A 13,448-nucleotide genomic window follows, 5' to 3' on the forward strand; every position below is an offset into this window, starting at 1 on the left:
CACCCCATAAAGCTATGTGCCTTTTGGCGGCTTTGTGCATGTATGTAGTGTGTCTTCTAACAAATTTTATAAAGTACCCATGGATCCATATTCTTGTATCACCATAGAATACATTTGCAAAATGTGCATCTCTTCAGGATTTAGCAACTTATGTACATTACCTTTCAAGGATTTAGCATATTTGAAATTGGAAATGTGTGTCTCTTCAAGATTTAGCAACTTATGTGTGTTACCTTCTGAGATTTAGCATGCTGCAAAAAAAATGGTTACAAAAAAGATGCATAATATAGAATGAGGGAGGCCATATATATGCCCCCCTCCTTAAGATGGAAAAAATACATGCTATTTTTACATCTTAAGGAAAGAAAAAAACAAGGACAAAGCCTTCTTCAATATTAACACAATATCCATAGACAACACCCAATTCAAGCCAAGAAGGTCATAGCTCCTATGAGGCCCTAGAAGGGACAAATGCAAAGAGATATCATGCAAGAAGAGAAAAAATAATCCTTGTGAGGGATAACACACAATTCAGTTTCCAAGGTGAGAGATTTATCAACCATGGAAACCCAATGTCCAACAATGAAATAGGTTATGATTAACAACATAGATCCTTGATACAAACCAAAATTTTCATGTATAATTGGATATCACATAATAGATAAATATTGCTTAACTAAGGAAAAGTGGATCCTAGAAAGACAAAAAAGAAGGATATAGGAATAAGGATGAAAGGGGACCTATTATATCTCTCGCAATACTATAGAAGATAATGAACCCCCAAAGATTAGGCTAACATTGTTTACATAATGCAGAGCTTCATAATAGGAACGTAAATGTTATTTAGAGAAAATAGGATTGAAAAACAACTCATTTCCACATGATATATAAATAACCTTACTATCAATGAGCTACCTAATCTTATAATGTAAAGTTGACATTCATTAGTAGAGTGATTGTGAAATCTATGGTATAAACCAAAAGGAAGAGTATTTAAGTGTGGAATATGTTTCTTTTTGTGTTTAGGTCTAGTAATAATCTTAAAATGAAGGAGTTTAGGCAAAAGAACTTCTTGGTCAAAATCCTTCATAGTTTCATCATGTTTTGAAGTGTTATTAACATTGATTTGTTGTTGAGGATTAAATCCCAATCCATAAGAATGCTTTTGCCCCCATTTTGTAAGGGCATTTGAATTCCCTATTTATGCTTACCACGTGCTTGACCATCAAATCCTTGTTTAACTAGGAAATGATAACTAGGACCATAATGAGAAGCCACTTCAGTAGTCACTATGTCATCATTAGTAGGTTTGACAATTTCATTATGGATAGAAGCAACAAAAAAGTTGTTACAAAGAGCTTTAGAAGTAAGAACTCATTGTTCAATCTCTCTTTGTGGCTTCATAAAATCAAGATAAAAAACCATATACTCTTTGATAAAGGTAGGATTAAAATCCAAGGTTCCCCAATCATCTCTAGGAAGAGCATTAGAGAAAGAAGGATTACTATTAGAAATAGGAGTAGTGTGGGTTTGAATTGTTAGACAAGGATTTGGTGCATCATTTGCATGAGGTGTATACATCGCATTGTTATGTATAAACTTGACTTTATGGTGAAGGGTGGAAAGGATAACATGCATCTCATGCAACCAAGGTCTACTCAAAAGAAGGTTATAATTGAGAGGTCTAGGCATAACATGAGTGGGTGTGTTCAGGATGATTAGACGTACTTTGATAGGTAAGGTAATGATTCCCAAAGTACTCTTAGAAATGTTATCCAAATCACATATAGGAACATTATTAGGTTGAATAGTTGAAAGATCAGCTTAAATTGCTTTGAGCATATCCACACTACAAATATTAAGCCCATATCCATTATCATTCAAGGTCCTACAAATGATACTTTTATTGATAGTAAAAATCACCATAAGAGCATCATATTGATTTTGAACTTCTTTGGAAGGCAAATCCTTTTGAGTAAATACAATGTCAGAAGCACTTAGGGTAGTATGCATGCATTGTAAGAAGTTATTGATGTTCTCTTGATTCGGAGGTGGAGTGGGAAGAGTCACTAGAGCTTTTTGCAAGGCTTCATAATAGGTAGGTGAAGTTTGAAGAAGCTACCATAAAGAAATATTGGCAGGGGAATTTTGCAATTGGTTTATCAAATCATACTCCTTGCTAGAAAGATGGGGTGGAGGAGGAAGAATGGGTTGAAAAGGTGGAAATGAAGTAGAAACCACTGGATTAGTTTAAAGGTTACTCCTTGTACAATATGTGTGGGCTCTAGAATCTTGGTCATTGAAAGACTCCAAAGACTCCATAGATTTACCTTTGATAGTAATGCGAGGACAAGCTTTGATAGTCAACAAAGGTTCTGGATAAACCATGTTAGTTGTCTCAACCCTACAAAAAAATCACAATAAGGAAGAAAAGAAGACACCATAGGAGGAAATTAGGTAAGATCTTAATTCTCCATGAGATCATCACTAAGAGAATCAAGGGAATTCATATCATTCGCCACTAATGCCTCATCACTAGAAGGAATCCCAAATGAAGGTAAAGCATTTATAATGTCAGCATAAGGGGAGTGTGTGTTAGAAAAAGAGTTATCATCATGTATGAATATGCCATCCATTAATAAATAACCCTCTTGTATCAAAGCTTCTTCATGAGGAGAGAATAAATCAATGTCTTTATCCAAGGGATCATCTATAGTGGTTTCATGAGGAAGAGAGTAATCAACATCAAAATCCAAAGGTTCATCCCAAATAGGAGGATTATCATCCCTATCAATAAAACACATTTTAGGAGTGCCATAAATCACTAATGATTGATACCTAAAGGGGGAAGAAGGTATATTATATTGTAAAGTAGGCGCACATAAAGGAAATATATTAGGAGAAGAATTGACATCAATCCTCAACTCATCTCCATAAAGAGAAATATGATGGAGAGATAGATCAACGTCATCTTCTTGCTCAAATATATCCTTACAAGGTAATTCAAAAGAGGACAAAGCAACATCACACATGCTAAACAAAGTCTTTCTAGGTGTAACACCATGAAATGGTAAGGTAAGAGGAGAATGTTGTGTAATCCCAAAAGTTATAGAAAAATATTTGGAAAACATTTGAAACAACTTATGCAACATGACAATGAATAAAGAAATGCATAAATAATAGATCTAGATGCATTCAAATATACTTTATAAGCATGAAAAGGAAATCGAACACCAGAAACACAATAGGACATATAATTTCACACAAAGCATGAAAAATGTAAACGTTTTTGTATTTTTGAAGAAATTTTGCAATTTTTTTTATATTTTTGAAAAATCCAAGAGCATAAAAGAAATCTACTTTTATATGTATGTAAGATCTAGCATAAAATACAAATTTAATTCCAAAAAGAAAGAGTTGTCTTTCGCAGGTTCACCAATATGTAAGATGAAGGTGAACACACAAGATAATATGAAGGGAAATCTAACACCAAAAACACAATAGGGCATCTAATTCCAAAAAAATAGGGGGTAAGCTTGCTGGTTCACCAAAATGTAATAGTGAAGTGAACACACAAGATAATATAAAGGAAAATCTAACACCACAAAACATAATAGGGCATCTAATTCCATAAAGAGAGGGGGTAAGCTTGTCAGATTCACCAAAATGTAATATGAATGTGAACACACAAGATAATATGAAGGCAAATCTAACACCAAAAACATAACAAGGCATCTAATTCCACAAAAGAAAAGAGGGTAAGTGTGTCAAGTTCACCAAAATGTAATATGTAAAATGTGTGGCTGAATAGGGTTTTAGAATAGTCCACATGAAAGAGACCCTAAGCCAATATTCTACACATACATTTAAATTCTTATGATATGGAAAGTAAATCTAGAGGACTAATATTGAAATGAAGAAATAACAAGTATTTACCTCCAAAAAAGAATCGATTGAAAACCCTTCCAAATGATCTCAGAATTTGTTGAATTTTGTGACCCTCATCCAAAACTACGAGATCTACAAAACCCAAAAATCTTTTTCTTTTCTAAGCCAAGTCGACCTTGACATAGATAGTGGGGCAAAATCTTACCCTAGGGAAAAATCTTAGCCCTCACTGAAGGTCGTCCTTGACCCAAAAAGTTGACCTTGACTTGCATTGCTTTGATGGAAATTATGTTCGCAGATCTTGAAAGTTCACTGAAAAGGGTACTCAAATATGCATTGATATTCGTTGTTTCACACATGCTCCTACAAGAAAAAGGGTTTTTTTTGTTAGATGGGGGGTTTGCCTTGGTCAAACCCTGCTTTGGAATTAATCTTGAGATTGAAATTGTAATATAGATAAACAAAGTAAATGGTACTATTCACCTTGCTTATGTTGTAACTCTTATGGAGGATTCAAATCCTTGAATCCACAAGTATGGATGCTCCAAATAAATGTAGAATAGGATGTAGGATGTCTCAAATCAATTGTGTTAGACCTTCAAAACAAATCTTTAATGGATCTAAGCATAGGAAAGACTTGGATGAATAAAGAGGTAAGTTAGGGGTCATTCCCCTATTCAAAGTTCACTAAATGAAGTTTAGTGATGCATTAACCAGAGCATGTTGAAGATTAGTCAATTGGTGCAATATTGACAAAGGCATATTGTAAATGAATTTGTACATAAGGTAATATTCACTGAATATTGTCTTTGGCATGAGATGTCAAAGAGGGAAAGTTTGGTTGTCATATCAAAAGAAATTTTGTTTGACGATGTCAACAAGGAAGAACTTGGTCTAATACCAAAGAGGCAGAGCTTTGTAAGGCAGAGGGAGTTCACATTAATAGAGGGAGTTCTCATGGATGATAATTAGAATGAAACTAAGGATATGCTCCTTATTTTATTCTTGCTCTAAATTTTCATTGTATTATGACATGTTGTGTTGCCATCAATGCCAAAGAGGGAGATTGTTGGAAACAATTGATTAATTGTGTATTGTCTTTGATGTTACACAAAATGTCATATCATTGTCAGTCAGTGTATGTTGAGCTCACTTGAGCATTGAAGACAGTTTTGTATGTCTTTTGAGCATTCCAGAGTTTGCCTAGTTTAGAAGACAATATCTATCAAGTTCACTCAGGCGACAAAGGAAAGTTTGTTGAAGTTGAGTGTCAACCAAGCTCACTCAGTTAATGAAGGAAATGTTGGATGGAACTAGTGTTAATCAAGCTCACTCGATTACCAACAGAACTTTGTGAATATGCAGTGTTAACCAAGTTCACTTGGTTAATACAAGAAAATCACTTTGAGTTAGTGTCTACAGAGCAGGGTCGACTAACGAAGGGTTTTCTTGTTTTGGCATATTGAGTTCAATTGAATTATTTTTTGGTTCTAGCTGATTGAGAAAATGAATATTAATTATTCTAATTTGTATTCAAGTTGACTTGATAGTGTGAAAGATATAAATATAAGGTCAAGTTGAGGATTAAAAGGATACAATGTGTGGAACATAATTGAAGATTTGATGATGCTTAGAGGAAGTGATTTAGAAGGATAAACAAAATATCCTTATTGAGATGCAAAGATTCATTCGATCAGGAAGGATCAAGTATTCAAGCCAGAATTGGGATCTGTAATCAGCAATTTAGTTGCATCAAAAATCAGGTCATCTCATTATTACTCTCTACCCATCGTAGTAGTGATCTAAATCTCTTAACATAGTAGAGTTAATAGCTATTTGTAAATCCTCTAACAAGGTGGCATTTCTATTGAATTGTATAAATACCTCTAACAAGGCCACTCCTAATAGGGTCACACCTAATAGTGTGTTTTATAACCTTTAATAGGGTTGGCTCCTAACAGGGCTCACTTTAGAAAAGTGAAAATCAATAACTAGTTGTAATTGGTGGTTTTTTCCAAATTGGGTTTCCATGTTAAATCTTGTTGTCAATTGTGTTCATGTTATTTCTTTATGTGTTTGTAACTAAGTTAAAGTAAGATCAATCACAGATAATATCTTAAGTTTTTCTTGTTAAGCATTTGCTGAGTTATTTTAGTGTTTACTAAGTTACAACTTTTTTCCTGTGTGTTTATCGAGTTACAACAAAGTTCAATTTTTATTTGTATTGAAATCTAAGGGATCTAGGATTTATTTTTGTGGTAACTGATTCACCCCTCCACTCTCATTTACTCTTATATTTCCAACATATGGATGGATAAATCTTCAACAAGAGGGCTCCATAGAGATTGAATTCTTCAATGGATAACAATGGATCTCCTTGATGAATTAGATCTTGAATGCTTGAATGCTTTCTTACACTTGAGAGCTTGATCACGAAAGTGGATGCTTGATAATGGATCGTTTGATATGTTTTTGGCTTATCTTATTTTTCTTATGATTAGAGAAAATGAGAGGAGGAGGCTTCCTTATATAATGATCTTGGGCACAAACTCCTAAAGAGACCAACATATGAGAAATAAATTCCCATTAGGCCCTTACCCCTACAAATGGACCTAGATTAAATGTTATTTAAAAGTTTACCATTTTGGAGACTAAAACAGCTGACTTGGAAGTGGGAAAACAATTCTTTCAGAAACTCAACATTTGAAAATCATGGAACCTTTAAATTTGGACCTTGGGTCAGGGTTGAGGTCATCCTTGACCTAGGTCAAGGTCGAGGTCTACCTTGATCCTAAGGTTAGAAATCTCAAGATCTCAGTCCAAAATACTAGAAAAATACAAAAAGAAAGTGGAAAAGGGGGCATAATCAAGGAAAAAATCTAGATCTAAGTCAAGGACTTATTCAAGGCACTTGACATGACCCCAGATCACCTACTCAGAAGGCTAAACACTCTTATCATGGAAGTGCTTCCATTTTAAGACAATACAGTTATAGAGAGTTTTACAAATGAATGACATGGATTACATATCTGTATGTTTTGTGATCAACAATTCAGATGGAGAGGCTATTATGGAACCATCTAGAAATTTCTTTACAAAACTCTTTAAATAGCGAAGATCTTAACCTAGATCAAAGGTACGATGGCATGGAGATGAGAAGAGAAGTATATGCATGCTAAAAATGTCTAATATGCAAGTGAAGGATTGAGATCAAATTAGAAGTCAATGAAAGGGTTCTGTTATCACTTAAAAAAGCAAGTGACCTATTCATACCAATAAATTGAAAGGGGAAGACAAGTTTGTCATATCAAAGGAGAGGATTAATTAGCAAGGAGGAGACTCAAAATCAACTTACAGAGCAAACTGAGAGTCAGGTACTAAATCAGTCTAACCAACTTGAATTAAGGTAAATCTCTTAATAGAGTGGTCTTAACAAATCTTTTTAAATCTCCTAACATAGTCTTTACTTTTTTGTAAGTGTAAAATCCTCAAACAAGGTGAGAACTAGTAGTATCTAAAGCTTTTAACAAGGCAGACCCCTCACAAGGTAGATCGTATTTTATGATGAAACATTGTAAGCATGATAGGATAAATTTATTACTGTAGTAGTGAAGATTTGTGGGTGTCATCCCCACCCTAGTTTTACCTTCACTTTGGAGGGTTTCTAGGTAACAAATATTGTGTTGCGTGTTTATTTTCATGCATTTGATAGATCATATTTACATGATACAACAAGTTATCATTACAAGTTTTACATACACAAGTTTACTGATAAATGTAAGAATTGGTGAAAGTTTTAAAGTGCCTAAGATTCTGATTCACTCCCCCTGCTCAGTATCTTGTTTACTGTATTTATATCTCGATTAGTCAACAAACTCTTAATACATCCTATGAACAACAACTCTGAGATTCTTAGGGATCCCCAATTCTTCCATCTTGAGCCAAATTTTGTCCTAAGGGACAGTGTCAAAAGCCTTTTGAAAGTCCACAAAGCAGCAAAAAACCTCATCCTTTCTCTCCCACACTTTTTTGATAATATGCCTCAAGGTGATACAATGATAAATTGTTGAGTGCTTTGGCCTAAAACCAAGTTTCCCTTTTGCGAGTTTATGATTTTCTTGAACCCATTTGTTGATTCTATTTTATATCATGTTGCCAAAGAGTTTTGCAAATAGAGGGTTGATCAATATAGTCATATAGTTGGAGTGATTATTGACATCACCGCTCTTAAAAAGGTGCATAGCAAGACTAATCGTCCAGTCTCTTGGAAACCCATGTTGGTTGATATTATTGAACATTACGATGCAAGAGTTTTCATGCCCCACTTGATCTACTCTGCTTGAAATTCAACCAAGTATTTTGCCTCACCTATACCCAACTTCTTAATACCCATCTCAACCTCTAAAACAATGAAAAGATCTTGCATATTATTGACCAAGGGTGGCAGATCCACCTCATCTTCTTTTTCATAATTTTTCTTAGCATACTCGAACCATTAAGTGGATGTAATAGTATTTCCAGTTTATGTCTTTCTTGGTTGTAATTTTTTCCAAAAATGTTTTGGGTTATTTATACCAAGAAAAACTAGCAAAATCTACTTGTACACTTTAATGTATGTTAAAGTTGTAGCTTCAATCAGATAAATTCAATCTTAGATACATTGTTGTCATTGGTAAATCATCATTTCCTATCTATAATTATTCATGTTACTTATATATATATATATAATATTTTTTATATTAATTAAATGATGATTAAACCTTAGAGACATGTCTCCTCATCTCATATTTATATGAGATTCAAATATGCATTTGGAACACTCCAATAACAATGGCAGTGTTATTACATTTTTAGAAAACGATTCTATAAAACTCGACATGGTATTATGTATTAGAGCATAGATTGAAAATGAATAGAAAATAAATGAAAAGGCTTTCATAGACGATAAGAAATAATTGTGGAATAAATCAAACTCAACAACATAAGAAGTCGAATGCCAGAGAGGGAATAAGGAAGCAAGATCATAATTTTGTCTGCGTAATGGAAAAGAACTCTAAGCACTCACTAAATTGGCAATTGGATAATATGCTCTATCAACATAGTCATACACCATTAGTAGGAGTATTGAAACATATCATAAGAACAACATTACATAAGAATTCTGCCATTCAATAGAAGTAGGAGTTACATAATTTAGAAAAAGAAATAACATTCAAAACATATGTGACATCTGTGTGTGTGTGTGTGTGTGTGTGTGTGTGTGTGTGTGTGCGCGTGTGTTTCTGAAGGAAGATATCATGTACAACTATCACACTACGTTAAGGAGAACATAAAGGTTTTTGAAGTCACCATTCATGACACCCACATGATCACAAATACATGAAGAAATATAAAGGACGGAGAAAAATTCTAGCGACTATTTTAGATGAAGGGGATATTGGCATCGACCATTACTCAACAAGACAATAATCTAGACATCAATTCCTTTGTTCCATAATATATCCAAGCAGTGGAAGTATATGCCAACATTCAAATCCATAGGAAAATGTTGATATGGCTCAGACCATATAAAGGGAATATAGATGAGGTAAAAGGAAAGATTATTCAAGCATCGTATGCCAAATGATCATCCATCATACGGAACACACCACTATATAGGTTTAACCTATACTAACAACAAATGAATCTTACACGTGAGCAGGCTTGAACTATGTAAAGGAAAAATTATTTGGGGGGATCAATGATTGATAAGAAGCTAGTGAAGGCTAATGGCACTTTCCTAAAATTATCGAATGGAGCTTAATTATTATAGTTAACATCCATTATTACTAGACACCACATAGGAACTGTATGAGGCAAATGGAACATTTATTATAGAAGATTGTAGCAAAAACTATTTATGCAAGGAATGCAAGCACAATTCTTGATGTTTAAGTCATACAGTTGATCTCTCACTGTAGTCTACGCTCATCCCAAGTTCCAATCAAAATTGTCTTCTACAAAATTTGAGAGTTTTCCATCCTCCTAGGTTCAAGTGTCAACCCCCCTTGATCAATGCAGATGAGCTAACAACAGGGATAAAAGAGGGAAGGCAGTACATAACACACAATGGAAGAAGATGGAATTTTTGTCTTAATGAAAGGATGTCAACAAATGATCTAATGAAGGAATAGGAGCTTAGATGAGATTCAACAACAAAGACATGCGTGGGGTACAAATGTAATATACAGGGTTGAGTCTAACAATATTTCACACCATTCTCAATACAATCACTATGAAGATAGTCTCGATGTCATATTTAGACCAACCCTTTCCTATAAGCAAAGAATATAAAATTGACATGCTTCTTATAATTATGAATACACATCAACAGAGATATGAACTGTCTATCCAAGCCATATTGATTAAACAAATCCACTATACAACATCGAAAATATTTTCAACATGGATAGATGATACGAAGGGCATAAACATACAAAGTGAACACAAGATGAGAATCTCATTTAAAGGGAAGATCTTGGACATTGCTAATTGAAATAAAAATCATATACAAGCCATTGGATGTGTTTGGAAGTTCAAAATGATCACAACAACAAACTATGTTGCTCCAGAGAAAAGCAAGAAGAGGTATAACACGTACATAGTCTATATTGAAGGAAAGGGGATCATTGCATATGTCTATTTTTGGACATTGATTTGACATCCTTTTTATCTAGTGTTTATATTGGAAAAGATCTATTGTGGTTGGTTATAGAATTATGAACACATGAACACCATCATATCCTCGGGTGTATATTACTTGTAGAGAGAACATAATCAGATATTCACATCTCTGTAAGTAATTATGGCTAACCATGTTTTCCACATTGAGGAGAATCCTTGGACTCAGAATGCTGAGACATGAGAAGCAAGTCTTGAAAATGGGCCTGGAAGATTGTTGCTTGAACCACTAAGTCTAGCAGTATTCGTATCTCTCTATTCAACATTAGCATTCAATTTAACTAGCCAACTATAAATTAGAGAAATAAGATGAATATGTTGTCAAAGTGATGGACAATAAACATGAATAATCAAGTTCTGAGATCTATTACATAAAAAGAAGTTACTATATTTAATGTAATGCAAAAATCATTCAAACGATCTAAGAGTGAGAACTTTACATTAGGGGGGGAATAATAATCAATGTTCCGTTCCACTTGAACTACCCTTAGAAGGAAGATGCTTCATCCTCAAATAATCTAAGAAGGTATTTTTGCATTGGAGTAACTTGTGCAAATAAGTATTCTTGTCCTTGAGTATTACATTTATCCACTTATTATAGTTTCTCTCATATTTGAAATTATATACATACAACAAAAGAATTATTTGCCTTGATATTTTCCTCTGCGTTTGGAGATGTTTTTATAGGAAAAGAAGGTTGGAACCTTATACATTCTACTGAATATTGTGCAGAACTCAATCTTATTATAAAGCAGTTGTGATTAGAATTCATTAGTCATTTGATGATCAGGTTGAAGCGAATATACTTGATGATTGAGATTATTAGTATTCTTCCACTAAGAGGGAGTATGCCACTTCTTCAAAGGAAATGCAAGAGCTTAGAATATTTGATACTTAGAGGGGGTCTATAAATAGATGTGTATGACTGCTTGAGATTATGAGCCTACTCATGTGTACATCTTGAGGAAATAATGAGTTATCACCAAAAAGTCAGGAAGATTGATATAAGATTTAGAGGGAGTTCGGCAGGCATCCTTAAGTGAAGAGAGCTCTAAGGGAGTAACTAGAGGACTTGACTTCACATGATTGTTATTAAGAGGGAGAAATTTGAAGAGTGATCTCTTCTCTATAAGGGAAAAGTTTGAAGTGAAATTCCTTTGTGAATGATATCTTCTCTCCGAGAGAGAAGTTCTAAGTGAAATTCATTGTAATGTATCCTTCTCTGTGAGAGAGAATTGAGGCGAAGCCCTTGTGCCACCCTCAAACTTGGTTCACGGTTGTTGCTATTTCACATATGATATGTAATGAAAGGTGATGATCTTTCATTGACATATATTAATAGAAGGTAACCATTGTAAGGTGGTGATCTTATAAGCGATTGTTATCATGAAAGACTTCATTAAGTTGTTGTCCCAGAGTGTTGGAAGTCATGATAACGAATGTATTATGATCATACTTTGTTAAGTTGTTGTCCCAGAGTGTCAGATATCATGATACTTGTCATAATAGAGTTCATGATATAGTGATTTCTAGTTACCTGATCGACTTCAATAAGTTGTTGTAATAGACTGTCGAAAGTCAAATAACTCATATCCTACTAGGATATATCATATTCTTTTGGGAGGCATCAAGGATTTGGTGCTAGTGCACATCCCAAAAGAATATACGTGTGATGAACATCATATGATTGACATTTTTTGTTGAATCCAAGTTGATGGATATATGTTGATATGCCATTCCAAAAATATCACATTGAGATGATATCTCTCCATATGCTTGAGAGCACAATATGTTCTATAAATCCTACCTAGCTAAGAGAGAGTGATAAAGTTGTAGCCTTAGTCAAATTAATTCGATCTGAGATACATTGTTGTTATTATTAAATCATCATTTGCTATATATATATATATATATATATATATATATATATATATATATAATACAAATTTAATATATTAATTAAATGATGTTTAAAACCTTAGAGCCATGTCTCTTCATGAGACATGTCTCCTCTCATATTTATATGAGATTCAAATATGCATTTGGAACACACCAATAACAATGACAATGTTATTACATTTATAGAAAACAATTCTATAAAACTCAACAATGTTGAGACTTGTTTTATTAAACTCTCTTAGCTTCCCCCTAACTAGTTTGCACTCCTTATTAAACCACATTGAAAAATGATTTGTTTCAGATTTCCTTTCCTCTCCTCTCCTTTGATCTCTTGCATTTGAAAAGAGCCTTGTGAATGAAGTTAAATAATGCATAGCTATCGTGTGCGCATGTTCTCAGTCCTTATATATTCTCTCTAAGTCAACACATCAAAGACCAAGATCATGGTCTTTTACTTGAGGAAAAGAAAACAACAACTTACTTTCATATTCAAAGGTAATGCCTTAGAAATTGTGGAAGAATACAAGTATCTGGGGATAGATTTCCACTACCGGCTAGGTTGGGAGACATGCAGATCAAAAAGAATAAATGGAGGGTGGAAGACCTCTTACCTTCTGCAAAACAGATGTAGGAAAGCAGAGTTATGAGATTGGAAAATTAGGAAAATCCTCTTTGGGTTGTTGGTGACTCCAATTGTTCTTTATGGCAGTGAGGTTTGGGGGAGCAACGTATCAGACCACAAATCGTAGGAAATTGAAAGAATATAAAAAGCATTCCATCATCACTAACCCCAAAGTCAAGTCAATGATCCCCTATGAGATTCTTTTGGTGGAGATAGACATGTTCCCGGTGGAGACTATGACACTTATTCGACTAGTGAGCTACCTAAAAGAAGTGGATAAAATTGATACGCATCGTTGGCCTAGAATGGTGGTTGACGA

The sequence above is a fragment of the Cupressus sempervirens genome, chromosome 10 (genome assembly GCF_028749045.1).
Source record: "Cupressus sempervirens isolate cs-2001-9-10 chromosome 10, ASM2874904v1, whole genome shotgun sequence".
Taxonomy (NCBI): domain Eukaryota; kingdom Viridiplantae; phylum Streptophyta; class Pinopsida; order Cupressales; family Cupressaceae; genus Cupressus; species Cupressus sempervirens.